The sequence below is a fragment of the Scylla paramamosain genome, chromosome 13, assembly GCF_035594125.1.
Source record: "Scylla paramamosain isolate STU-SP2022 chromosome 13, ASM3559412v1, whole genome shotgun sequence".
Classification (NCBI taxonomy): domain Eukaryota; kingdom Metazoa; phylum Arthropoda; class Malacostraca; order Decapoda; family Portunidae; genus Scylla; species Scylla paramamosain.
Genome location: NC_087163.1, coordinates 4,887,501 through 4,914,234, shown reverse-complemented (window position 1 = coordinate 4,914,234; position 26,734 = coordinate 4,887,501). Strand labels below are relative to the sequence as shown.

The 26,734-nt window shown below is 42.7% G+C and overlaps 1 non-coding gene across 1 annotated transcript; it reads left to right on the top strand.

Moving 5' to 3' along the window:
* Positions 1-3,583: 3,583 nt before the first annotated feature.
* Positions 3,584-3,657, top strand: Trnai-aau (transfer RNA isoleucine (anticodon AAU)). Its single transcript has one exon. It is a non-coding gene; the product is annotated as a tRNA-Ile (tRNA).
* Positions 3,658-26,734: the final 23,077 nt, after the last annotated feature.

Genomic DNA, 26,734 nt, shown 5'->3' with positions numbered 1-26,734 from the left:
ACACACACACACACACACACACACACACACACACACACACACACACACATGTCGTTACATAAGAAACATTTAATCTCATCTCTGCCTATATGGTCCTGCCCTAATTAACCTGCAGACCACGTGAGCATTCCCATTAAACAAAAAAAAAAAAAAAAACCGAAATATTCACAATAACTATCTCACCATTTAAACTTAACAACAATTTACGTTCAAGACTGGAAATACCCTGAACATCATTTCTTGAATAAACTGTATAACCCAGAAAATCATAATATCCCCAGGTGTTTACACAGGTAAGGCGAAGGTGTGTTTGTGGCCAGGTGAGTGAGGTGGGCGTCTACGTGTCTCTGGCCCTGAATCTATCACCTGGAGCCTTAATTGCTATCGCACACATAAGGCATCGGGCAGGTAATTAATCGGACGCTGATGAACGGACAGGTCTGGTAATGACTGGTGTAGCCGTGCAGATAGCCAGCCGCTTAATGCCTCGCCGTGCCAAATTTAGCTTCGTGCTAGTGTTGCGTTTTGTCCCTAAAATAATAAACAGCCTCGTAAATTATACTCCGAAAAACTAACAAGTGAGCAGATAAAAAGGTATGTTAGTGTGTGTGTGTGTGTGTGTGTGTGTGGGCGTGGGCGTGAGAGAGAGAGAGAGAGAGAGAGAGAGAGAGAGAGAGAGAAAGAGAGAGAGAGAGAGAGAGAGAGAGAGAGAGAGAGAGAGGAGAGAGAGGAGAGAGAGAGAGAGGAGAGAGAAAGTTCTTAGAGTCATAATTTTACCCGAAGCACCACAAACACCTTGATGGATTAACGGAGAGGCTTCCAAACTCGGGTACGCTAATTCCTAAAGATGCTGGGAAGGAATTTCACGAGAACGTTGTCGCGGTTGTGTAATATCAAGCCATGGAATGATGCCAATATCAGTACTTTCTGAAAACCTTTCCCTAGCGTGGATGTGCTGGAAGGTTTCACTACAACAAGCTTCTCCAATTAATTAACAGTCGTAGTGTTCCCATAATAACCTCATTTAAATCTTCTAATACACGTTGACATTGCGGGGTCTTCGTTGGCGTCCCCCCTGCGTCTTCTCAGCCAGTCGGTGGAGTGGAGGGCTCGGCGTAGCTACATTCGGCTGCTATACTTGTCCCCACTCTTTTTTCCCCGTTACTCGTACATTTTGTTAATATACGCCAGTCATTACTTGGTGCTTCTACAGAGTCATCAACACAAGCAGATGGAAGCGGATTATCACCAGAGATACTCACGAGGCGCCGCAGGATGAGATAGTGACTAGCTTTCGTTATCCCCACGTCAGATGGCAGTGAAATTTCCGTACAATGTTTACCTGTAGATGTCAATTCTTAATCCCTCAAGTTAATTTATTCCGCGCCATACAGCACCACAGTCGGCATACTAATTTGAAAGCCTATCCACAGCACACAGCATATCCACAGAATACCACATTGATCATTAGAAATCTGAAGGAGTAAACACTTTTTAAATGCCCAAGAATTAAGTTATCGAATTTTTTTGCCGGTGGTGTCGAAGCATTAAAAGATCCGATGACTCACGTATGCAGGTGTGTGAGGGAGGGGTTTGGCTGATCACCTTAAGAGACAACAGAGGCTGGACACACACAAACATAAGAACAAAATATGGACATTAAGAGTCACACACACACACACACACACACACACACACACACACACACACACACACACACACACACACACACACACACACACACACACACACACACACACACACACACACACACACCAACTTGTTTCCTCCTGGAGAGCTACACAGATGGTAAAATATGAGCTTTAACAATTCATCTGCTTCCTTATCCCAACAAACATCCCAAAAGTTTCCCATAGCTTCCCATACATCATAGCACACCCTAACATTCCTGCAGGGTCTTGCATTCACACCTAACCAGTGCCTTCCTAACAAAACCTCCATGCCTCCAACACATCATTTTAATAATATCCACAGCCAACAGTCACACCAAACCTTCTTTCCCACACCTCACTCCACCTGCTCCACCCATTCTCACACTAACACTGCCACTCTCCTATTCCTCGTCTTCCTCATCCTGCTCCTTCGCTTATGCCTCATTTTCCTTCTTTCTCCTCTTCTTTTCTTTTTGGTATTTTTTTCTTCCCATATTCCTTGTTTGTTTCATCCTTTTTATCATTTATGTCTTATCTTTCAGTCTCCCTTCTCTTCTTTTTTTTCCTTGTCCTCGTCCTCATTCTCATTTTCCTTCATTTTCTGTTTCCTGTACTCGTCCTTTTCCTCTTCATCAAATTCGTTATCCTCTCCCTGGTCCTCCTTGTCGCTTTCCCCCTGATCGTTTATTCTCATCCTGTTTATCCTCTTCGTACAAATTCTCCTCTATTTTCTTTCTCTCTTCACAGGCAAGTCTCGAGGCAAACATAGAGGACATGCCTATTAACTTACCTTGACTATCAGGTGACAAGACACAAGGCTTTATACATAAACTTTACGACAAATTCTAACTAACTTTAAACTTGTATTCTAATGAAGGGAGGACTTAACAAAGCAACGTGAAGGGGTTTGTCTGTTTGTCCTTGGTCCTCCTCTTCCTCCTCCTCTTCCTCCTCCTCCACTCTTATTAATGTACTTGTCTCATCCTGATTACACGCCTTTCTTCGTGTTTTCCTTTCGTCTTCCTTTCGTAAGTTTTTAGCGTGATTTTGGTCTGTAAAATCTCATGTTTCTCTCCTTTTTTTTTTTTATTTACTTTCCTTTGTGAAGTTGTTTATTTTTTACTCGTGTGGGAATGTACTCTTTGTGGGTTCAGATTATTTTGTTTTTCATTTATCTTATTTTATTCATAGTTCCTTTATTTTATCCTACCTGCGTAAATATAATCTGCTTCTTTTCTTGCTTTATTTACCATTTTCGTTAATCTTTTCTCAGTTCTGATTTTCTTCTCCTTTTCCCCCCATTCAATTCACAGTACCTAGTGATTAGAAGGAGTAAAGGTGAAGAAGGAGGTGAAGAAGGAAAATTTGAGAATGAAGGAGGAAGGAAGTTCAGAGAAAGAAGGAGGTTGGTAAAGGAAAAAGATTGAAAGAGGAAGAAGGGAGGTTGATGAAGGAACTAAACTGAAGGAAAATATGAGACTCAAGGGAAGGAGTTTGGTTAAGAGGAAAGGAAGGGAGTGAAGGGAGGTTGAGGAAGGAACTGAATTGATGATTGAAAAAAAGAAAATGGTTGAAGAGGAGGTAAAAAAAAAGGAAGGGAGGTTAAAAGGAAAAAAAAGACGGAGATTGAAAATTAGTGAAAATGAGGGAAAGAAGGAAGTTAGAGTCAGAGAAGGGAAGCGTGATGGGGAACTAGTGTGACTGACTAGAGGGGAGAGTGGGAGTGAGGAGGAGAAAAGGAAGGGGGAGTTTAATTTGAGTGCGTGAGTCACGTGGCTTATTGCGTTAGATAGACACCTAATGACAGCCTTGAGTGTGCGGCGAGGCGAGGAGAGAGTATACTGGAGGGAGGGGAAGGGAACGAAAGAGAAGGTGGTGCTCAGAAGTAATGTGTCTTAAGGGAACACAACGGCCTGTTAGCTCAGTTGGTTAGAGCGCCGTGCTAATAACGCGGATGTCGTGGGTTCGATCCCCATACGGGCCAAGCAATGTAAGAGACTATTTTTGGGACCAACACTCACATAGGACAATGATAATCTTTAGCTCCTTTATTACTGTGATGTTATTTTATTCCCTGTGTGTGTAATGCTTAAATAAAAAAAGGTGAAAAAAAACAACTTACCAGAGAAATAAATGCAAAGAAGAATAGAAGAGTAGGATAAGTAATTAGAAACGGAACTGCTGGGTGACAAGAAAGTGATAGTGAATGGTGATAGTAGAAGTAGTAGTGGTAGTAGTAGTAGTAGTAGTAGTAGTAGAGAGAGAGAGAGAGAGAGAGAGAGAGAGAGAGAGAGAGAGAGAGAGAGAGAGCACAGGCCCTAAAGGTGTGCCACAAATAACCAGTAAGTAGCGGAGCACTCTTATGATGCTACAAAGAAAACAATCTCTCTCTCTCTCTCTCTCTCTCTCTCTCTCTCTCTCTCTCTCTCTCTCTCTCTCTCTCTCTCTCTCTCTCTCTCTCTCTCTCTCTCTCTCACTGTATCCTATTACTCACCTCATCTTCTCACGCACTTGACTTAAAATCACTCTTATTAATTTCCCTCAACTTGCCTCCCCGCCCAACGTCAACTTTCATCGCCTTTTACTTCTCCCCTTCCCTTCAAATCCCCCTTACCCTTCACCATCACCCACCTCCTTGGCCCTCTTCTTACCCCTCCCTGTTTCCTCCTCGCATCCTCTCTCTTCCCCCTCTCTCCTCGATTTCTCAGCATGCCCCCCCCCCCCTCCCGTCTAGCTGTACAGAGACGCCGTTCTTCCTTCTCTCCGCTAATGACTAACGGGGGGCCGGATGTTTGGACACGCTGATAAGAAGAAGACGGATTAAGAACGAGGAACAGAGAGTAGGATACAATGATGGTTGAGGAGGACAGATGGAAGAGGAGGATGGAAGGCGGGAATAGGCGGGGAATGATGAAAGATGTTGCTTCGCTTAGTTTTTTTTTTCTTATATTCTCTCTCTCTCTCTCTCTCTCTCTCTCTCTCTCTCTCTCTCTCTCTCTCTCTCTCTCTCTCTCTCTCTCTCTCTCTCTCTCTCTCTCTCTCTCTCTCTCAGGTTTGTCTTACGTAATTTTTTTTTTTTAAGAAATATATTATGCCTTATTTTTTTCAGCTATTTTTCCGTAGCAACTAATAGGATTGAAGCGTATAGAGTTAATATATGTAAAGGATTAATATGTGTAGTTTGTGACCACTGCATTTTTCCAGCATAAACGGAACCCACATTTAAAACTTCACTTGAACCCCCGCCGCTCGTTAAGAATAACTAATATAAGCATAAATCCTCGTGGTAAGTACATGTATTCAGCTCACATGCGCCAAGGTGAACTTCGAACCGGATCCTAATGACCTGAGCTAACCTGACCTGACCTAACCCTCGCTATCCGCCATCTGACCTGCCTCTGTCATGGGGGGCACCGTTGAGGAAGAAAAAAACGACAGGACGCGGTGAAGTAAATCCTTGCAGAGCTATTCCATGACGCCTTGCCATCATAAACAAATGAATATCGAGACTTGAGAGGCTGAGAGAGAAGGAGCCAAGAAAGTCACACAGAAAATCAGTCTCCTACACCCAGTTTTTTTTTTCTTTTTTTTTTTTTTGCTTTCCTCCTTAACGCTTTGAGGGAATTTTCACTACCTGCTGTATAGTTTGGGTAAAAATCTTCCTTTAGTAGGTGTCAGAGGCGAGTTGCTTAGCAGATTAACATGTTACAGACGCAGAGGATCGTTGGCAAACCAGTTTAAGGCCAGGAATGGAGAAAGCGAGGCCAGGGTGGGCATGAGAAGCGATGACTCCCGATACGCTTTTTTTTTTTTTTCACCTGGAGGAGTTTACCTGCCGCCTCCCACACTTTACGGCTCCTCCTCGTGCCCTCCTCGCCATAAACTTCCCTACTCTCTCTCTCTCTCTCTCTCTCTCTCTCTCTCTCTCTCTCTCTCTCTCTCTCTCTCTCTCTCTCTCTCTCTCTGGGACGTCTCACTCTCGAACAATTTGAGATATTCTTCAGTTTTTTTTTTTTTCCCTTATTACTGTTTTCTAAATGTTGAGACTCAGATGATAGTGTTTAGTACCAAAAGAGATGAACAAAATATAGTCTAATAATGTGTTGTGGTTTATGTAACTTGTTTTCTTTGGTTTTCGATGGTGAAATTGTTTTCGTGGTGAATGTAGAGTGTTTACGTACTTATCAGTATTAAGGTGTATTTATTGCCATCCTATTGTCCTGCGATAGTGAGGCAGTTAGTTAACGTTGGTGGCCACCTGTCTACTACCTCAACCTGACTTGGGTTCGAATCTCGGCCAGGACGGCAGGTGACGCTCAGCCATATCAGCTGCTGGTGCATCGCCCTGCAGGACAGTTGTGGCGCCGCGGTGAGGGACGGTAAACACACGACGACAAAGACTGTATCGAGGGAGACTTGATATTTACAAAGCTTTGAAATCATTATATGCATTGCGGCCTTGTGACACAGATCATAATACACATCTTACATTGCAAACCTTTCGATTCTCATTACGTAGATTGTCCTATCAGTGACATCAGAATCCTTTATACAACGTCATGTCAGCAGTCAACACAACGCAACATCCCGGCGCATCACACCTGCACTCACTTCCCTCTCCTCCAGTACACCAACCTTGCACAACATTCCACCTCACCAGCACAACTCACACTTACACCACAGCCTTCACCACACCGTCACCTCACACAGACGCCTCTCAGTGTTCCCCTCCCGCACCTCTTTCCCTTGTCTCTCTTGGTCCCCGGGAAAAGGGCGGGAGGGAAAGGGTAGGAGGGGGACGAGCAGACCAGTGTTGGTGACGAGGTATCTCTGCCTAGCATCTGATTTACAGGAAGGGAAGGGCGGCGTCTGAGTGAGAGGAGGAGAGAGAGAGAAGGGAGACAGAAGGGAGGGAAGGGGAATGTATGTAAAATAAAGAGGTATAGCGTTTGATAAGACCAAGTGGAATTTATGGTTTCCTAAGTAGTAGTAATCAGGTTTATTTTAAAATCTTATCAGTCTCGGGCATCCATTTCCATGTCCCTTGTTTTGAATATTTGGCACCACGGATTTTTAGAGTACGGCTACATGAGGTACTTAAGTATTCTTTATTTCTTATTTTCTCTCCCTAAAGATTTAAGAGACTCATAATTCTTTTTTGTCTCGGTCGCGCCCTGTTCATAGGTTCGTAATCCTTCGGTCGCTGTCTCACTTTTGTCTCCGCGCTCCACCCTCCTCGATCCTCCTCCTGCAGAGTGAGCTGGAGGATCGGAGGAGAGGAGGAGGAGGAGGTGGAGAACTCAAGTAATTTGCATCTTCGCACCTGGCCGAAAGATGTGTGAGGCTGTTTTGCGAGTCTTGCGGTGCTGCTGGTCGTGTTGGCGGTGCAGGAAGGTTTGGAGTCTCGCGGGGCCTTAGCTTGTGCCTGTTGTCATTATCAATAAGGTGAGAATAGCGCTGAGGCTGACGCTAGGATCTCCAATCGTCCTGAAGTATTCCCACCCGTCTCTCGTCTCCTGTTGGGTGTCTGTCGACGCGAGGGAGAAAGGGTGTTGAACCTCCCGTGTTGGACGTTTATGCCTTTATGCCTGTTCGATGTGACCTTCTTAAGACCTCCCGGATATTAAGGTTCGAAGGAGAGAGAGGGAAAGAGAGAAGTTCAGTAAGGTAAAGTGTCGACAGCTTTTTTTTTTTTTGTCTCCTCTCTTTCTCGCTCTCTTCTTTGTTTGGCGCAAATATTTTCAAGAAAGGAAAGTTTATTTGTATTTTTCTCAGCAGCGGTTCATGATATTTTGGTTTTGTGATGATTATCGTTGGGAAGAATCTCAGTACTTAACGACATAACTAGGGAGGAGTTTTGTTGATCAGCATTGGCACTGATATCAGCATTAGTAATGACACTGATATAAATACAAGTATTAGTACACTCATCGGTAATGTTTTTAGTGCAAATTCCTGAGAACCATCACTGTTGAACATCGGAAGAACATTCACCCAACAATCCAACCCTCGTGCAGTATATTAGCGACACAAGAGGCGGGGCGGGGACACAAGGGCATAAAGGTGCGTGTCTGCCGCTGCTGCTGTATGCCAGACTTGTGTTTATACGCAAGTGTTTATCAGGTACAGGCGTGCCCGGTGTTGGGTTGTCGCGGGATGGGGCTCCGGTCGTTACGGGAGAGAGACGCGTGGTGTTTGGGACTGGCGTTATCATGTCCAGCCCGATACCTGCCGAACAGAGGAGAGGTGTGCCGGGCAGGTGAGGAGGAGGCGAGGAGATGACTCAAGACGCGTGGCTCAGGCGAGGGGGACTCGAGTCGAGGGACAAGGTAGGGGGCGAGTGGGTGGGGCTCTTGGGTCTGTCTTGAAGCGAAGGGGAATCGTGTATCACTGACTTTATTGGGTTTTTATCGGAGTTTTATTAGTAAGGCTAATTATTGGTCGGGTTTATCGCCCGTTCGGTCTTGTATTACCGGGTTTATTGGTTTCGGTTTATCACTGGGGTACGTGGGTAAGGAGAGAGACAGGACGCTGGGCGAGGCGAGGGGCACGCGAGGGCTGTGTGCATGCTGCCTCGCTACGATGGCTGCCTGCCCCCTCCCCCACAGCAGGGTGCCGCATCGCTCCCACCCTCACATCACTTGCTTACTTCGCATCAGGACGTAGAATCCATACGGAATAGATGTCTTCACTTTGTTCCCGGCCATCTCATCCCGTGTCACCATTCTCTGTTACTTTCCTCGATTTGTGTGTGTGTGTGTGTGTGTGTGTGTGTGTGTGTGTGTGTGTGTGTGTGTGTGTGTAGAATTCATTTGCAAAAGTGAAGCAGTTGTATATTCATTGCCCAATTCAACAAAATATATCAATTCCTCCCTCCAAACATATTTCTCCATACGATTCTCTCTAATTGACTAAGGTATTTTCTTTCTTCCCTTGCGATGCCTTGGAAGTTCCCATTGCGACATTTATATAATTAGTGCTTGTGTGTGCTGAAAAAAAAAACAATGTAGTAAAAAAAATATAACTGTATTGTTTAATTTTCAGCTCTGCTCACAAGAGGGTAATAAGAAAATACAGGCACTTATATATAAATCATTCGAGTATTGTACGTGCACTGAGATTCACATTTCTTTGCTTTATCATATCACTGTATTAAATCAACTTGGCGAGGAGGGGGAAAAAATAATTGTAGTTCTTTTTCTTTCAGAATTAATTGAACTTGACAGAAAAAGAGATCGAAAAGTTGTTGCTATTTTTTTTTTAGCCAGTAGTAACAAGGAAGCAAGTTTTTTTTTTTTTTGTAATCAGCTGTCTTTTTTTTTTCCAGTGAAGTGACGTAGTGGTGTTGTCGTGAAAGGTTACGGTTCTGTGGCGGTTTTGAGCGGTTCTGAGCGGTTCTGGAACGGTTCTGGAGCGGTTCTGGAATGTTTCTGGTTTGGCACTGGAGCGGTTTTCGTCAGGTTCTTGTTTAAGTCCTGGTCTGGTTCTGGAATGGTTCAAGAGCGTTTCTGGAGAAGTTCTAAAGTGCTGCTGGTCTGGCTTTGTTGTGGTTCTGGGGCAGCATAATGCCTTGCCGTTTATTGCTGTCCATTAATGTTACGTCTTTCTTCCCGACATTCCTACGTCGCGGATGATCGTTTAATTTCTGCTCTTTTTTTTTTTTTTTTTATCAATACCTGCAGGCGATGAGGAGTCTGTGAATGCCTCGTGTCATGTTTAAGCTAATTTATGGACATTTTCCTTATGACTTCCTTCGGTGCTGCGTAGTAAGAATGATAGGTAAAAAAAAAAAAAGGAAAGAAAGAAAAAAAGGATAGGAAATGCCTGTAATCTAATGGAGTGGAAAAATGCGTCTAATATTTAACAAAGAGTAAGATTTCTCCGCGGGTTAATTGCGCAATATTCGGAATGTCTTGTAAAAAATGTGCACAAAAATCTCCAATTGTTCAAAGCTCCTTGTAAACGAGTGGAATAATTAAAGGAGATATTAAAGAAAAAAGAAAAAGAAAAGAAAATATGGAGGTCCAGATGGATTAAGGAAGGGGGGGAAAAAATAAATACATAACTCTTAAAAACGAGATTTTTTTTTTTTTCCAATCTCGTTCTGTCTTTATGTCCATTGCACTTTTCCTCCTACTAAGGGTTCTCCCTCCTCCTTCTCTTCCTCCTCCTCCTCCTCCTCCTCCTCCTCCTTCTCCTCCTCCTCCTCCTCCTCCTTCTCCTCCTTCTCCTCCTTTTCCGCCTTTCTTCTTCTTCTTCTTCTTCTTATTATTATTCTTATTTGTCTTCACTACCACCATCACCACCACCACCACCACCACCACCACCACCACCACCACCACCACCACCACCACCACCTTACATCTCACACGAATGAAAAAAAAACAATCCTAACCAGCCCTAAGACTACGGCAGGACTTTTCACCCCAGATCGGAGAGTTCGTCGAGGGGAAAAAATGATTTAGGGACACAATTTTACGAGGGACACAACCCCTTCCCTAATGAGCCGGTGATCCGGGCCGCGGGGACTCATCTGTTTGCTATCAAAGAATAATTATGAGAGTTTCTGCCGTCTCCTTCTTCATAATTGGAATGTCAATTACCTTTTTCCCTTATATTTTTTGGCGGAGTGGAGAGAACGACCAAGAGGGAGAGAGAGAGAGAGAGGGGCATGGAAGGGAGAGGGGTAGCGCTAGAGGGAGGGTAAGAAGTAGAGGAAATAGAGGAATAGAGGAGAAAGGGAGGGAGAAGAATGAGGTTTTTACTTTTTAATGAAAGGAATAGATGATTGGAGATAATGGTGGTGGTTATTATCTTAGGTAAACATTAATGTAAAAATTATGATAAATGGTTAGTTATATGTGTGTGTGTGTGTGTGTGTGTGTGTGTGTCAGCTCAGTGCTACAATAAGATAGCCACCCATTTGGAGCACAATAATTGGTCTACATTTTCTTATTCTTGCATCACCATTTTTCTTAAGTGCCTTTCATTTTTACCATCCTGGACGTACATAAAGCCAAGATATTATCAGGAAAATGAGTATTATTAATGATGAGCTAAAACATTCTCCAGTATAAACTCTCTCTCTCTCTCTCTCTCTCTCTCTCTCTCTCTCTCTCTCTCTCTCTCTCTCTCTCTCTCTCTCTCTCTCTCTCTCTCTCTCTCTCTCTCTCTCGTCCCCTCCCGAACACTATCATTACCATACCAAATTACAGGCCGCCTAAGCACCTCTTTGGAACTCATTTGCAATTTGGATCTCACTGCATAGGCCTGGCTTCGTGGGTAGGCTGAGGAGACGGAGTGAGGGAGAAGGGTGCACAGGGAGAGAGAGCGCAGAGGGAGGAGTGAGGGGAGGCGCTTAGTTTAGTCCCTTAGGCCTCCTCCTCAGAATTATGGAGTTGGGGTAATCTGGAGTAATGGAGGAGGGAGATGAGGAGTTATTGCCACCGTGACGTAAGCGCGGCGTCCTACTCATCTAGTCTGCTGTATTATTTACAGGATGGTGGACGGGTGAGGGAAGGGACGGGGCGATAAATGAGGGAGGTTTTGCGGGGTATTGAGAGGGGAAGAGGAAAAGAGGGAGGGATGGAAACAATGGGGGCGGATTGGGGAGAGGAAAAGATGGAGGGATGGAATTGGGGAGTGTTGGGAGTGAGGGGAAATGAAGAGAGGGTTAAATGGGTGAGGGAGGGGAGGGAAACGAGGGAAGGGATTGGGGAGTACTGGTTGGGGAAAGAGAAAAAGGGAGGGAAAAAGAGGGAGGGATTGGGTGTGTTGGGAGGGGAGGGGGAAATTAAGGGAGGGTTAGAAGAATGAGGCACGGGAGAGAAACGAGGGAGGGAATGGGGAGTGTTAAGGGGAAGGGAAACGAGAGCGGAGGGATGCTAGGAGGGGAGGGGTTGCGGAATGCTGCTAGGAGAGGGAAAATTAGACGTAGAAAATACAAGAAAGGGAGAGAAAAGAGCAGATGGAATGTAGGAAGGGAATGAAGGAATACGAAAGGGGAAACGAGGAAGAGATAGGGAGTTGTTGGGGTGTAATGATGGAAGAGGAGGGAAAAAACAAGGGATAGAGGTTGCTGGGGCATAGCTTTCGGAAGACACAAGGAAAGGGGAAACGATGGAGAGGGTTGTTGTGGTGCAGTGAGGGGAGAGGAGGGAAACCAGAGAAAAGAATAGAGGATTGTTGGGGTGTAGTGTGGAAAAAAAGGGAAAGAAGGCCTAAAGGAGGGAGAGAGGGGGAGGGGGCTCATTAATAAAGGGGGTATTGTTATGGATTTAAAGTAATCCACGCCAGGTATTTCCATAGGCTTATATGAGGCTGCCAGGATATGTGGAGGAGAGGAGAAGGATTTAGAGGGAGAGTGGAGGGAATTACCTTTCTGTATGAGAGACGTGCATTATTAATAAAGGCTAAAGAATGGGAAACTAAAAAGGGAAAGAAGATGTTGGGGAAAACTGCGAATATACCACAGAATATGACTCACGTGTGACTGGATGTATAAAAAGTAAAAAAAAAAAAAAAAAAAGACAATAAAAGGCAATGATTTTCTTTTATTATTATTATTATTTGGTGTTGTTAGTTCACCCTTGAAATTTCTTTACTCCTTTTTATCTTTTTTTTATTTATACTTTTTCCAAACAGGCGCCGTCGATAACCCGAGCCACGTCACCTGGAAACTTTTAATTGAGTCTCACCTGCCGGGACGCACCTGAGTACACCTCCTTGATGATCCTGCAGTGCAACCCTGGAGGCCTAAGTCTTCCATAGGCCTACGCTACTGATCTCCCTGTTGACTCTCCTGCTGAGACGGCAAGTTTGGTGACGCGTCAGGGAGGAAGGAGGGAAGCGACGGAGGGACGGAGGGAAGAGAGAGAGAGGGAAGGAGGGAGGGTGAGGTGGTACATATTGTGTCCCCTGATCCCATTACACAAGTTAGTGGAGGATTAATCGAGTTGTTCCACACATTGAAGCCTTGATAACAGGTGGAGGGAGGGAGAGAAGAAGGGAGGCATGGAGAATCAGGTGGAGGAAGGTGAGAAGATTCTAGAGAGGGAGTAAGTGCTGTGGGAAAAGGAGATGGGGGAAAGAATGGAGGGAAAAAGGAACCAAGTGGAAGATGGAAAGAGCATAGTGGGGTAAGTGGAGGGAGAAGGAAAGGGATGGAAGAGTCAAGTGGAGAAAAGTGAGATTATAGAGAGGAAGGAAGAAAAGGAAGGATGAGAGGAGGATAGAAGGAGGGTGGAGCATAGTGGTGTAAGTGGAGGGGAAGGAAAGAGAAGGAGGAATAAAGGGAATAAAAGTGAGATTCTATAGAGGGAGGAAGGAGCCAAGTGGAGAATGGAAGGAAGGAGGAGCATGGTGGAAGAGGTGGAGCGTCTCTCGGAGGTGGTCATGTGGGTGTTAGGGGAGTGGATTGGCAGAGATCAGTTGTCATGCTTTTACTGTGGCTTCTGACTTTTAATTTCCTTTGAGCTAACAGTTGAAAGGAGGAATATAATTACTGCTTGTACTTGTTGCAGTGTCACGTTCTAGCTTACTGTCAGGTTTCAATACATTTTCCTAACATAGAATAATTATTTGGTAGTATTTGCAGGCTCCACATTTTAACATCACGATAATAATAATAAGAAGAAGAATAATGATGATAATATTGATTGTAGTAATAAATGAGATGAGAAGGAGGAGAATGATGGACACAAATAAGAGAAAAGATGATTAGCATTTTTTTTTTTTTTTATGCAAGGACAAATTTTCGAAAAGATGGCACCACATCATTATCTTTCCCTCCAATATTTGGGAATTAGGCCTAAACTTTGCTCTTAGGATAATGTCTTTGTCGGATGGATGGATGGATGGATGGAGAAGCGGAGGCCAAAGGAAGGTTGGTAAAAGAGAAGAGGCGCTGGATGGAAATGAGATAAGTAACAAATGAAGATATAAAGAAGAGGAAAATAACGATGGATTAAGTAAGAGGAATAAGGGAAGAGGGAATGATCAGTAAAAAGGATAAGGAAAAGTTAGCGTCCGGTTGTGAAGAAGGGAAAAGTTTGAAAGAAGATTGAAGGTGGATTGAAGACTAAGGAAATTAGAGGAAAACTGAAAAAAAACACAGGAAAATAAAAACATGTATAATCGATAAAAAAAAAAAAAAGAATTAGAAGAAGAAACGAGAGACGGAAGTGCAGTTTTTACAACCATATATGAGAGAGAGAGAGAGAGAGAGAGAGAGAGAGAGAGAGAGAGAGAGAGAGAGAGAGAGAGAGAGAGAGAGAGAGAGAGAGAGAGAGAGAGAGAGAGAGAGAGGCATGCAAACTCCTTGAAATTTGAGGCAGAGAGTAAAAGTTGAGCTCACATCCACCCGAAAATAATCGATAAATTCTCTCTCTCTCTCTCTCTCTCTCTCTCTCTCTCTCTCTCTCTCTCTCTCTCTCTCTCTCTCTCTCTCTCTCTCTCTCACCCGAGGCTCTGTATGGTAAGAGGGGCAGAGGAAGAAGACAAGGGCGAGGCGACAATGATGGTAAGAAAGGAAGAGAGAGAGAGAGAGAGAGAGAGAGAGAGAGAGAGAGAGAGAGAGAGAGAGAGAGAGAGAGAGAGAGAGAGAGAGAGAGAGAGAGCAAAAATACACCTTATAAATATCATTAAACCTACTGGCGAAAATATAAGAAAAGAAAAAAACATAAGAAACGAATAAACTCTGAAAAAAAATTGCCTTCATGACACAAAATATAATAAAACAAAAAAAAAAGAGAAGGTAAGACTTGAGATCAATTTTCGAAAAGGGTGGAGATGAAAATGAAAAGGCAACAAGGGCCGTGATGGCTTAGCAGACGCCCTTCACTCACCCCATTTTAAAATGCAAATAGCAAAATGGTGCATTAGGCTCATACATAGAGTAGGCCTACCCTGCCTAAGGCCTGAATACCATCGCATGGGCTCGCTGCAAAGACTGGCGGAGCGGGGGAGGACTTGTGGAGGGAGGGAGAGTGGAGGGAGAGTTGAGGGAGAGGGGAGGGTTAAAAGCCGTCTCAGTGCCGACCATAATGCAAGAATATGACTTTGTCCGCTTCAGGCCACTCCCAACCTCAGATCCAGCCTCGCTCTCCCTCTCTCCTCTCTTTCCCTTTCTCCTCTCACTCATTCTTCCCTCCTCTCCCCCCACCGCACCTCACAGCATCCATAAGTGAGGTTCGAGTCCGATTCTTCAACTCTCGTTCACTCACAAGTTTTCTCATTTTACTCATACATTAATATTTCTCTCTCTCTCTCTCTCTCTCTCTCTCTCTCTCTCTCTCTCTCTCTCTCTCTCTCTCTCTCTCTCTCTCTCTCTCTCTCTCTCTCTCATTTGCATGTATCTTAACTTTATCTTTTATTAACCGTTTCTTTTCCTTCTTCCTCCTCTTTAATTCTCTCATTTGTATTCTCTTTTTTTCTCACCTTTCTCGTTTTTCTTTCCATTTTTATGCTGTTTTCATTTTATTTTTTTATATAGTTTTCAGCTTAGTTTGAATTTATATTTCCTCCATCATTTTTTTCTTACTCAGTGAACCGTTTTTATTTATTTTTTTTTCTATTCCATTTATTTTTTTGTCGCTGTAATCCCGTCTTTCTTCTTATCTTCAGCTTCCTCCTCGAGAAAGAGAGAGAGAGAGAGAGAGAGAGAGAGAGAGAGAGAGAGAGAGAGAGAGAGAGAGAGAGAGAGAGAGAGAGAGACTTTTAAAAATATATATCTTTGGGTGAATATTTTCCCTTCCACTTTACCTCTGATTATTTGTCTTTTTCCTCCAGTTAGCCTCATTTACCCCTTTCCCTCCCTCCTCCCTTCCTCACCAACCCTTCCTCCGCCACGTCCCTCCTCGTCCCTCCTCGTCATTAAAGGTGCAGCTTAAAAAAAAAAAAAGAGGCCTCACTATCCCAGTATTTCGTTTAGGCCTACGTCGTGCATTTTGCATTAGCGAAAAGATGAAAGAAGGGAGAGAGGAGGGAAAAAAAAAAGAGGAGAATGAGTGAGAGAAGGACAGCTAAGAGGAGGAGGAGGGGCAGAGGAGGAAAAATGAGGTATGCATAAAATGAAGTTGACAGACAATAAAAAGGGAAGGGGAATGAGGAAGAATTAATAATATTAGAGAAAATGGAGAGAGTGTATAATTAATGAAGAATGATGGCCCTTATAAAAATGTGATGAAAAAGGGAGGATACGAGAGAGAGAGAGAGAGAGAGAGAGAGAGAGAGAGAGAGAGAGAGAGAGAGAGAGAGAGAGAGAGAGAGAGAGATAGAAGGATGGAGGAAAAGGGGGAATAAGGCGACCATCAAAGGCAGGTATTAATCTTCACAATACCTCCCTCCTTATCTCCCTCCTCCTTCCTTCCCTCCTTCTCTCCTTCCTTCTCTCCTTCCCTCCCTCCACGTCGGGCCAGCTGGAGGGCCTCACACTTGGGCTACAGAAGGGTGACCACTCCTCTCCCTTCCTTCCCTCCCTTCCTTCCGTCCTTCCCTCCCTCCCTCCCTCCCTTCCGCCCTTCTCGTCCCCCTCAGCATCATGTATTGTTTTATCGGAAAGAAAACGAAGAGTCACTGTCACGTCTCTCTCTCTCTCTCTCTCTCTCTCTCTCTCTCTCTCTCTCTCTCTCTCTCTCTCTCTCTCTCTCTCTCTCTCTCTCTCTCTCTTACAAGTATATCGGTTTTTATTTTTTATCTTCTTTTTTTTACTTTTTTTATTTTTTTATTTATTTTTATTTTTTTGTAGTTTACGGAAGATGAACCCTGGGAATCGATACGTATGGGATCAATATAAGAAAAAAAACAATAAATTATGTAACTTCATTTGGTGTTCTTGTACGTGATAAATGAGTAAATATCGGAGCAGTACAATACACTGAATTAGCTGACCCTTTCTTTTTTTTTTGCTTTCCTTGTTTATTCATTTATTTATTTTCTTAAGGGGGACGGAGTAAGGAGCGACACTAAAATCTTTAACTAATTTTTTTTTTTAAGACTTTACTTCTCTCTCTGACTCTTAAAAAAAAATTAAAATAAAAATATTGACCTGGTGCGCCAGAACATTTGATTCACATGGCGTCTGGTTCCTGTATATATCACAACATTAAGACTACAAAACAAGAGCAAGTAAAAATATGTAGACGGTGATTTAGTACACATGTATACGCAAAATTCCTTATTATTACGGACGTACATAACAGGAGGTAATGATTGAAGGAACTTGGAGGGTAAATAATCATCATTCACAGGAAGATGTTTTGAGAATCTATTTGACGCAGATATTTGAAGAGGAGGAGCGATAGGAGGAAGAGGAGGAGGAGGAAGTGAGTAGGTGATGCGGGGAAGTATAAAAGAGGTGGTGGTATAAAGTGTGAAATATATGAAACGATACAAAGAAACACCGCATTGAAAAGAGAAAGAAAAAAAATAAATAAATGGGGAGAGAGTGGAAGGAGATACGAAGAGGAGAGATGCGGAGGGAGGGAGAAAGGGTAAGGAGAAAAAGTATAGTTCATGTGCAGTAATCACGAAAAAATGCAGGGAAAGCTGTGAAAAACAAAACAAAAATCTGGAGGAGAAAATGGAGGAGGAAGGAAAAGTGGAGATGATGGAGGAGGAGGAGGAAGAGGAGGAGGAGGAAAAGGTGAGCATCAAGGTAGGCATGGCACAGGTAACAATGCTCATTATCCACCACGGCAATTAATGAAGTCGAGCATCCAGTGGTGTCCTCTTCCTTCCTCCTTTCCCCCTTTCACTCCTCCTCCTCCTCCTCCTCCTCCTCCTCCTCCTCCTCCTCCTCAGTCAGGTAGGCCTTCAGCTCCTAGTGACGGGAAGAAAAAAAAGTCTAAAAAAAAATCCTTTGAGCACTATTGAACGGTATCAATTATGCGTAGGCCTGAGGTAATTGTTTTTTTTTCTTTTCTCTTTTTAATATTATATCTTGGTGCACTTTGAAAGGAGTCCCCCCTGCCGAATGCCGCTCAGATGATTCCGATAATTACCTCACCCCCCCGTGTAGGCCTTTCATCTGGCATAGGCCTAGGTGGGGTGAGAGAGAGAGAGAGAGAGAGAGAGAGAGAGAGAGAGAGAGAGAGAGAGAGAGAGAGAGAGAGAGAGAGAGAGAGAGAAAGAAAGAAAGAGAGAGAGTAAAGGATAGGCAGAATTTCACGTATACACACACACACACACACACACACACACACACACACACACACACACACACACACACACACACACACACACATCCACGTGTCTGGGCAGGTGTATTCAGATATTCTCAGGTGTTCTCAGGTCTCAAGATTATTTTCAGATGCAAGATAATCAATTGCATGGCAGATTATAAAAAAAAAAAAATCACAAGAATACATAAAGAAATGACGGTACCTCTTTTTTTCCTCCTCCTCCTCCTCCTCCTCTCCCGTCAACTCCATTCTTCTTCCCTCCTTTCCTCCCTTTTCCTCTCCTCTACTCCCCTCGTCTGCTTTGCACGGGGCGAGCGCGTGACAAAGGCTTGATGCTGATAATTATTTCAATTTCCCGAGGCGGTGTCTTTCTCCCTAGGCCTACCTCCGCCTAAGCGAGTGAGCGAGCGAGCGAGAGAGAGAGAGAGAGAGAGAGAGAGAGAGAGAGAGAGAGAGAGAGAGAGAGAGAGAGAGAGAGAGAGAGAGAGAGACTGGAAGTAGATAAGAATGTGCGTAGATAGGTGGATAGATAGATATAGAGAGAGAGAGAGAGAGAGAGAGAGAGAGAGAGAGAGAGAGAGAGAGAGAGAGAGAGAGAGAGAGAGAGAGAGAGACTGGAAGTAGATAAAAAGGTACGCAGATTGATAGATAGATAGATGAATAGACAGATAGATAGATAGATAGATAGATAGATAGATAGAGAGAGAGAGAGAGAGAGAGAGAGAGAGAGAGAGAGAGAGAGAGAGAGAGAGACTGGAAGTAGATAAAAAGGTACGCAGATAGATAGATAGATAGATGAATAGATAGATAGATAGATAGATAGATAGAGAGAGAGAGAGAGAGAGAGAGAGAGAGAGAGAGAGAGAGAGAGAGAGAGAGAGAGAGAGAGAGAGAGAGAGAGAGAGAGAGATTATAAATTCAGATAACATGATTTTGTAATTTTTAGCAGGCATATGGGTAGGCCAGAGAGAGAGAGAGAGAGAGAGAGAGAGAGAGAGAGAGAGAGGAGAGGAGAGGAGAGGAGAGGTGTAGGATGATGAACGAGAAGGAAGACAAAGGGCCAAGGGGAGGGTCAATATGGGAAGCTTAATTCCAAGTAACTCCGTCTTAGTCTTTGTTAGGGAGGCAGAGTGGAGGAGGCTGGAGGAGGTGATGAGAGAAGGAACAAAAGGAAGTGTGACATGTTAACTAATGGCCAGTGACGTTGGTTCGTGAGCTTAGAAGAAAAGATGCTTGAGAATTTCTCCTTAAAATGACTATAGTGTAAAAATAATCTGGTTGGGCAAGTGTTCTTTCTTTATTGCAGTGTTCAGTGTTCAGTGACTGTCCTCTTGTCTGTCTCCCGCTGTTTGAAGTATGCTTGGGAAATTCTTTTGAAAACTATAGTGCTGTGAATAATATTTAGTTCAGTCTTTTTTTTTTTTTTAAGCGTCAGTATTATGATCGATTGTCTTGTTTTCTTCCTTCTTTTAACGAATGACATTGAAAATTTATTGAAGTCCTCTTGTAAATCAATCTTTTTAAGTCTCATGAGTTTTACTATTTGTGTAATACTTCAAGAGTATGAACGATTGCCTTCTCTTCCCCATACTGGTAAAGAGCAATAAAAAAAATAACACACGACTCAAGTACACATATAATATAAAAGTTTAGAGGCTCTTTTTCAAGTACATATTCAGACTTTTCTTTCATATTTTCGTAGTGTTTATTTAGTTAATCTTTCAAAGTCAAAAGCCAGAATTTTTCTGCGGGTCTTCCGGTAACCTAGCGGCGGCGAAAACTGGATCAGCGGCGAGCAAATCACTTTACATTCCTTCACCGTAAAAACACGGCCGGCAGAAACAGCGGCAGCTCCGAAACAAAACAAAAAGCGCAACTGCAGACAAAAAATAACCAGGAAAGAATCATTGCAGAAACCATAAAAGAAAATGTTGCAAAAACGCTTCCTGTCTAATCGTCCTGCCGTTCCCCTCCGCTCTGGTGAAAAGGGACACAAAAAAAGCGGTGTTGTTGTGGTGTTTCCCTCGCCACCACCATATTGTTGCAGCCATTAAGTCAATCGCTGCCTCCCTCTCTCTCTGCAGCGTTGCCAAGCATTGCAAGGACGAGACGAATACCAGCGAACCTCTTAATACAAAAAATAACTTACTTTTTTCCTTTATTTTTCTTTGTTATTTCACAAGTCCACCATTGCCTTGTGTTATTTACTTGGTGTTTGAACTTTGCCACGTGTTTTTCCCAGTGCGTTGAGGGTCTGGTTCGTGAGTAAGGGCTGGACTTTTCCCCTCTGCTGGTAACGCTGCTTGCAATTGAGAAGCGAGGGGGATCTTGCAGCGAGATCACTCCCTCCGCAGCCTCCCCTCGGATGGGTCAATCACAAAAGCCAAGTTAGTGTTTTTTTTTTTTTTTTTTTTTTTGACTCTCCCTTACCTTTCTTTCCCTCCCTCCCTCCCTCCCTCCCTTACTCTCTCTTTCCGCTGCCTGTTGATCATTCTTGTAGCACGACTTGAGATGTTCGGCTTATACCATCATTAATTAGTGTTGTTCTTTTCATTATTACTACTCGTATTCTCGTCATCAACATCACTCTCATTGTTGTTGTTGTTGTTGTTGTTGTTGTTGTTGTTGTTGTTGGTGGTGGTGGTGGTGTGGTGGTAGTGGTAGTGGTGATGGTGTTGTTGTTGTAGTTGTTGTTGCATTTATTGTTGTTGTGGTTGCTGCTGCTGTTGTCGTTATTATCATTATTAGTTTTTGTTTATGAAAATGGATAAAAAGAGGCGTTGCAGTGGATGAGAAGTATCAAGAGAGAGAGAGAGAGAGAGAGAGAGAGAGAGAGAGAGAGAGAGAGAGAGAGAGAGAGAGAGAGAGAGAGAGAGAGAGCTTGTGGGGGTCGGAAACCATAAGTCACCCCTCGATGGATGTTGATGGCGTGTTGATCCCCTCAAATAGCACTATTCATTGCAGGCAGGCGAGGGGAAGGCTTCCAGTACCCTTATTGACTCTGCAACAATGGGATCAGCCCTTGCAACGAGCCGCTCATTGCCGGGAGGGGAGGCATTGTCAGATTGATGCTATTTTTTCACGTTGATTCTCTCTTGTGTCACCCTTCATCAATTGTTTATGCATCAACTTTCAACTGTTGGCTTTTGTTGTTGTTGTTGTTGTTGTTGTTGTTGTTGTTGTTGTTGTTGTCTTTTTCTCCTGTTTTTTTCTTCTCTCTCTCTCTCTCTCTCTCATTCTCTCTCTCTCTCTCTCTCTCTCTCTCTCTCTCTCTCTCTCTCTCTCTCTCTCTCTCTCTCTCTCTCTCTCTCTCTCTTCTCATGTCAGTTATTCCTTATTGTTCTCATTTTTGTTGTAATTATAATTTCTGTTTATTGTTATCTTTGTTTATATGTCAAATTATTATTATTATTATTATTATTGTTATTATTATTATTATCATTGTTATATGTGAAGGAGGTGATGGGTTTGATGGTGGTGGCGGCTGTGTTGTAGTAGTGGTGGTGGTGGAGGTGGAGGTGGTGGTGGTGGTAGTGGTGGTGTCATTATCATTAATTCAAGTTTTTTTTTTTTCATAATTCATCACTGTGTGTTTAATTAAGGAAGTTTAGTTGTGGAGTTCAGTGAGTCTTGTATTTCTTTCGCATATTCTTCGTGTATTTACATTTCATAGTTTTGGCGTGGCAAGGTCCCGACGCGCGTACATCATAAAACATTTGGTGAAAAGCATGATGAATCGCCGAATTAACTTTCTTTACTAATTTCATGCTTAGGTCCTCGTCTTTTAATTTCATCCTCTTGTCATCTCCATCTTTATTATCTACACAGCCTTTTATTTATTTCATTTTTTTCACTTCTTTTTTTTTCTTTTTTTTCTTTGCTCTCCCTCATTTTACTTTTCCAAATCCTCTTTCTTTTCTTCCACCCTTCATCTTCTTACTGTTTTTCTCTATTTTTTTCCTTTTTTCTCTCTTTATCTTTATTTTCGCCCGGTTTTTTGTTCCCTATTCCTCCTACTCCTCTTCCTTCTTCTCTTTGTCTTAATTGTTTCTTCCTTCTCCTCCTCCTCCTCCTCCTCTTCATCCTCCTCCTCCTCCTCCTCCTCCTCCTCCTCCTCCTCCTCCTCCTCCTCCTCCTCCTCCTCCTTGTCGTCGTCCCTCTCTGTAAAGATGTATTCAAGGAACTTTTGTCACAGTCGACTTAATTTTGTCGATCACTTGAAGGAAACTCAGCAGCAGGTCTTCCATTTTCTTGATCATCTTTAAAACTTTTCCTAACTTCCCGTGTGGCATTAGGGAGAGGAGGTTTTAATTAATCATTGCTCAAAGTTCTAATTTATGTATCCTCCCTCTTTCTGCCTCTCCCTTTCTCTCTCTCTCTCTCTCTCTCTCTCTCTCTCTCTCTCTCTCTCTCTCTCTCTCTCTCTCTCTCTGGTGATTTATATTTCCGAGTTTTCGCTTTTTGTTTAAGAGTAAATGCATATAATTTTATCTTATTCTTAACGTGCATATACTTTTCCTCCGCTGTTTTTCCTTTCCTGTTTTCTTTTTTTTTCATTTTTTTTCATTCACCGAACGTTTCTCTTTCTATTTTTGCAGGTTTTGTTTGTTATACTCGTGTGTCGCCTCCCTTTCCTATTATCATGCCTCATTTTCCCTCCTCTCTCAGTTGTTATCATTGTTTCCGTACAGCCCTTCCCCGCTTCCTTATCTTATCTCTCTTCCCTTTCCCTTCACATTTACTTTTTTTTTTATTCATATCTCTCTCTCTCTCTCTCTCTCTCTCTCTCTCTCTCTCTCTCTCTCTCTCTCTCTCTCTCTCTCTCTCTCTCTCTCTCAGCTTATCCTTCCATCAGTTCAGTGTTATGTTGTGGAAGTTTTTGCAGCATATTCTTATTAGTGTTCATTTTCTTATTCTTTTGTTGTTTTTCCTTTCTTCACCTCATTCTTATCTTCTCCTCTTGTCTGTTAACCTCCTCTTCTTCTCTTTCTCCTCTCTCCTTTCTTTCCTCTTCCACCTTCTCCTCCTCCTCCTCCTCCAGTGTTTATTGGCTTTGCTAATTGAAGAAGGGGAGCTCAGTCCTAACTTTTTGTTTTAATTGGCGTCTTTTTAATTTCACGACGACTCAAGATGGCGAAATAGGCAGCTGGCGGAGGCACGATATATATATATGTATATATATATATATATATATATATATATATAGAGAGAGAGAGAGAGAGAGAGAGAGAGAGAGAGAGAGAGAGAGAGAGAGAGAGAGAGAGAGAGAGAGAGAGAGAGAGAGTCAAATACGAGTAAGTTCATTGTCTTGATGATTTCATAAAGACACAACATAATTTGAATCATCCTCGGAAAGGTACATTTGAATTGATAATGAACACTAAAGAAGGGAGGAGAGGAATGAATCGAAGGGGAAGAAAGAAAGAGAAGAAAAAGGAGAGAGAAAAGCAATGCGAGGCCCCGGAGATAGGAAAATGATTAAGAGCTTTGGCACCTCGAGCCGTCGAGGCGGACGCGTCGTGAGGGAAAAACACCTTTGATGCTGATGATGTTTGGGATAATTAACAAGGTAATCACGAGATGGAAGGGGGAGGGATGAAGGGAGGGGCGGAGGGTGTAGGACAGGCGCAGGGGAGGAGGAGGAAGTGTGCGGAGGTGTGAGAAAGAACGGAGAAGAGAAGTGAAGGAGAGGAAGACTTAGGATGGCAGATAAGAAGGTAATGAAGGAAAGGCAGGAGAGAGAGAGAGAGAGAGAGAGAGAGAGAGAGAGAGAGAGAGAGAGAGAGTAGGGGGGGATGTCAGTATAGAATTGAAGGATTTGATTGAAGGAAGGAAATTAAGAAAGGAAAAGATGCTGAAAATGGAGAATGAGAAAGATGCTGAGAGAATGAAGACGGAGAGACTGAAGGAAACAGACACAGCAAACTATATTAATACCACCACCATCACGAAATAATGATAGTAATATAATAATAATAATAATAATAATGATAATAAAAATGGAAAAAAAGAAGAAAAAGAAAAGTAGTAGAAAATAACAACAATATTCCTTCACTCAACGACTAAGCAGCTTCACTTAAAGAAATACATAAAGCACATACATTAAGTAATACAAAAAGACACTTCAAGAAGACAAACAACCCTAATATAAAAAGATACGAGATCACCAACAGAACCACAACTCCGTCAGCATCACACCCAAGCATGCCCACCCGTCCCTCCCAGCGCAGCATTCCTCCCTCAGGTCGCCTTCACGGTGTTTGGGAAGTGGAGGGATCAGGGTGACAGTGACGGTCGTGATGGTGACGGTGGTGATGGTGACGGTGGTGGTGAAGGTGGTGGTCTCCGGGTCACGCCACGCCTGGAGCTGGTGGTGTCGTGGGGTTTAATTAGCATGCCAGGTGACACGTTCACCTGCCTTCCTCTAGAGAACGGGAAAGGAAGATAAAGTCAGGATGATCTCACGGGTGATAATTATTTATTTATATGTTTGTTGTATAGTGACATTTGTATAAAAATAGTGTATATATTTTTTACTTCGAGCGTTTGATTTATGGGAGACTAGATCCTGAAAACAGACGGAGTTCGTTTGCTATTTGCTGATTATATGTTCTGTTTTCACTTCCGTGCTCCCCTCAGCTTGTGCATTTCGATTGCTAAATACGTAATGATTCAGGTAATATGCATACCTAATATCACGCTGAGATCATCACTGAAACATATACAACCTTCCAGCGGGGCTCAGTTCGTCCACAGGTATCGGTTATTGAAAGATAAGAGATCAATGACGTAATGAAGCGAAAAATGTATATTAGTTCTGAATATCGGAAAAAAAAAATATGATGTACAAAAATATAAAAATCAACGAGAGAGAGAGAGAGAGAGAGAGAGAGAGAGAGAGAGAGAGAGAGAGAGAGAGAGAGAGAGAGAGCTCACCCTCCCACCCTGTCTCATACACCACTGATTTAAAAAGCTCCCTAATTCCTGAAATTCCCGGGTTCTAAAGGCTCGTAATTTCAAAGGGCAGATGACACCCGCCCGTCCCTTCCCCTCCAGCTCCTCGCCACCCCTTCTTTCCCTCCTTCCCCCTCTCTTCCCTTCCCTTCCTCCCCTCCCCTACCCCTTCCCTTCCTCCTCTCCCTCCTCCTCTTCCACCTATTTCCCGTCCTTCCTTCCTTCCTCCCCTCAGCCGGTGCCCCCATCTCTCTCTCTCTCTCTCTCTCTCTCTCTCTCTCTCTCTCTCTCTCTCTCTCTCTCTCTCTCTCTCTCTCTGTCATAATGATCACTTTATTTCCACGTATGTTCTTATCCTTTTGTTGTCCTTCATTTATCCTTCAACCCCTTTTTCCTCGCTCCCTTTCTTCTACCATTCTCTCATTTCTCATTCCCCTTTTTCCCTCCCGGCTTCCCCTCGCGTCCCCCTCTTTCCTCTCATCTCAGACCTCCACTTCCCCTCCTCTTCTATTTAACTTTGCATTCGTTAATCGCGAGCGGAGCGGCTTTAATTGATTCTCGAATTCTTACCAGCTTTTCCCAGAACGTGCGTCGTGAACCTAGAGAAGAGAGAGAGAGAGTTACTGTGTAAAGGACTCTGAGGGCTTGGCGTGGGTAGGTACTCGCAGCGACGTCTTGAAAGTTTTGATGATGGAAAGTATGTGTTTGGAACGTACGTAAAAGGCTGATTAGGTTTGTTATGGTGAGTGAAGGCATGTTTATCTGTTGCGTATTGTTGTGCTGTGTGTATTCTTTGTATTAATCTACAGAAAAAAAAGGTTTGATGTTTGTGTTTAAAATGTATATGCAGTTTAAACATAAAAGTCTGATTAGGTTTGTTAAAGTGATCTTCATGTGTTGTGTGTGTGTGTGTGTTTGTATTATGATCGAGAACAAAGGGTTGATATTTAAAATGTATTTACAGTTTAAACGTTAGTCTCAGTAGGTTTGTTATGGTGAGCGAAGGTGTGTTTGGCTGCTGTGTGTGATGCTTGTGTGATGTTTGTGTGTATGGATTGTATTCTTTGCATTAAGATCCAGAAAAATAGGTTTGGTATCTAGATATTTATGTTTGAAATTTGTTTACAATTTAAACGTAAAAGGGTGACTAAATTTGTTATGGTCAGCAAGGGTGTGTGTATCTGTTGTGTAGAGTGTGCATATGTATGAGTTGTATTCTTTGCATTAAGGTAAAAGTTAAAAGAGCATAAGATTTATATCCAAGATGCGATGAAAATGGATGACGTTTGGTTAAAAGGTTTGAGTTGAAATATCATGGTAACACAATTTCTTCAATCTTTACACTGCTAAAAGTTTTCTCGGACGACATTTTAAGTACTAGATTAATGAGTATAAAACTTGTAATGATCTAAATGAAATTATCCGATCAGAAAATAGACAACTATCGAAAGAACAAAGTTTTTTTTGCCAGTTTTTTGTGCGTAAATATTGCAAGATAAAATATTATAAACTGGAAATACTTGGAGGCACATAATTACACATCAGTCTTATCAGTGATTGACTTGGGAAGTATTTATGTTAAGAAGATCTCTCCCGCTCTCACTTGCCAAAAGTAAAAGATAAAGGAGGAAAACGAGTAATATCAAACGAAGCAGTGTGGGAAAAAAATAAATAAATAAATCGATAAAAATATAAAAAAAAGAGAAATGAAATAGAATAAATAAATAAATACGTAAATACATAAAATAATACCACATGTATAGTAAATAGATAAAATTAAATAAAAATAAATAAGAAATAAATAAACAAATAAATGAACAAGTAAACAAATAGATAAATGAATACAGAATATAATTAAGCAAACAACCAGATAAACACATAAACAAATAAAAAAAAGGCGGAACGTACAAAATCGTTCGTAGGAAA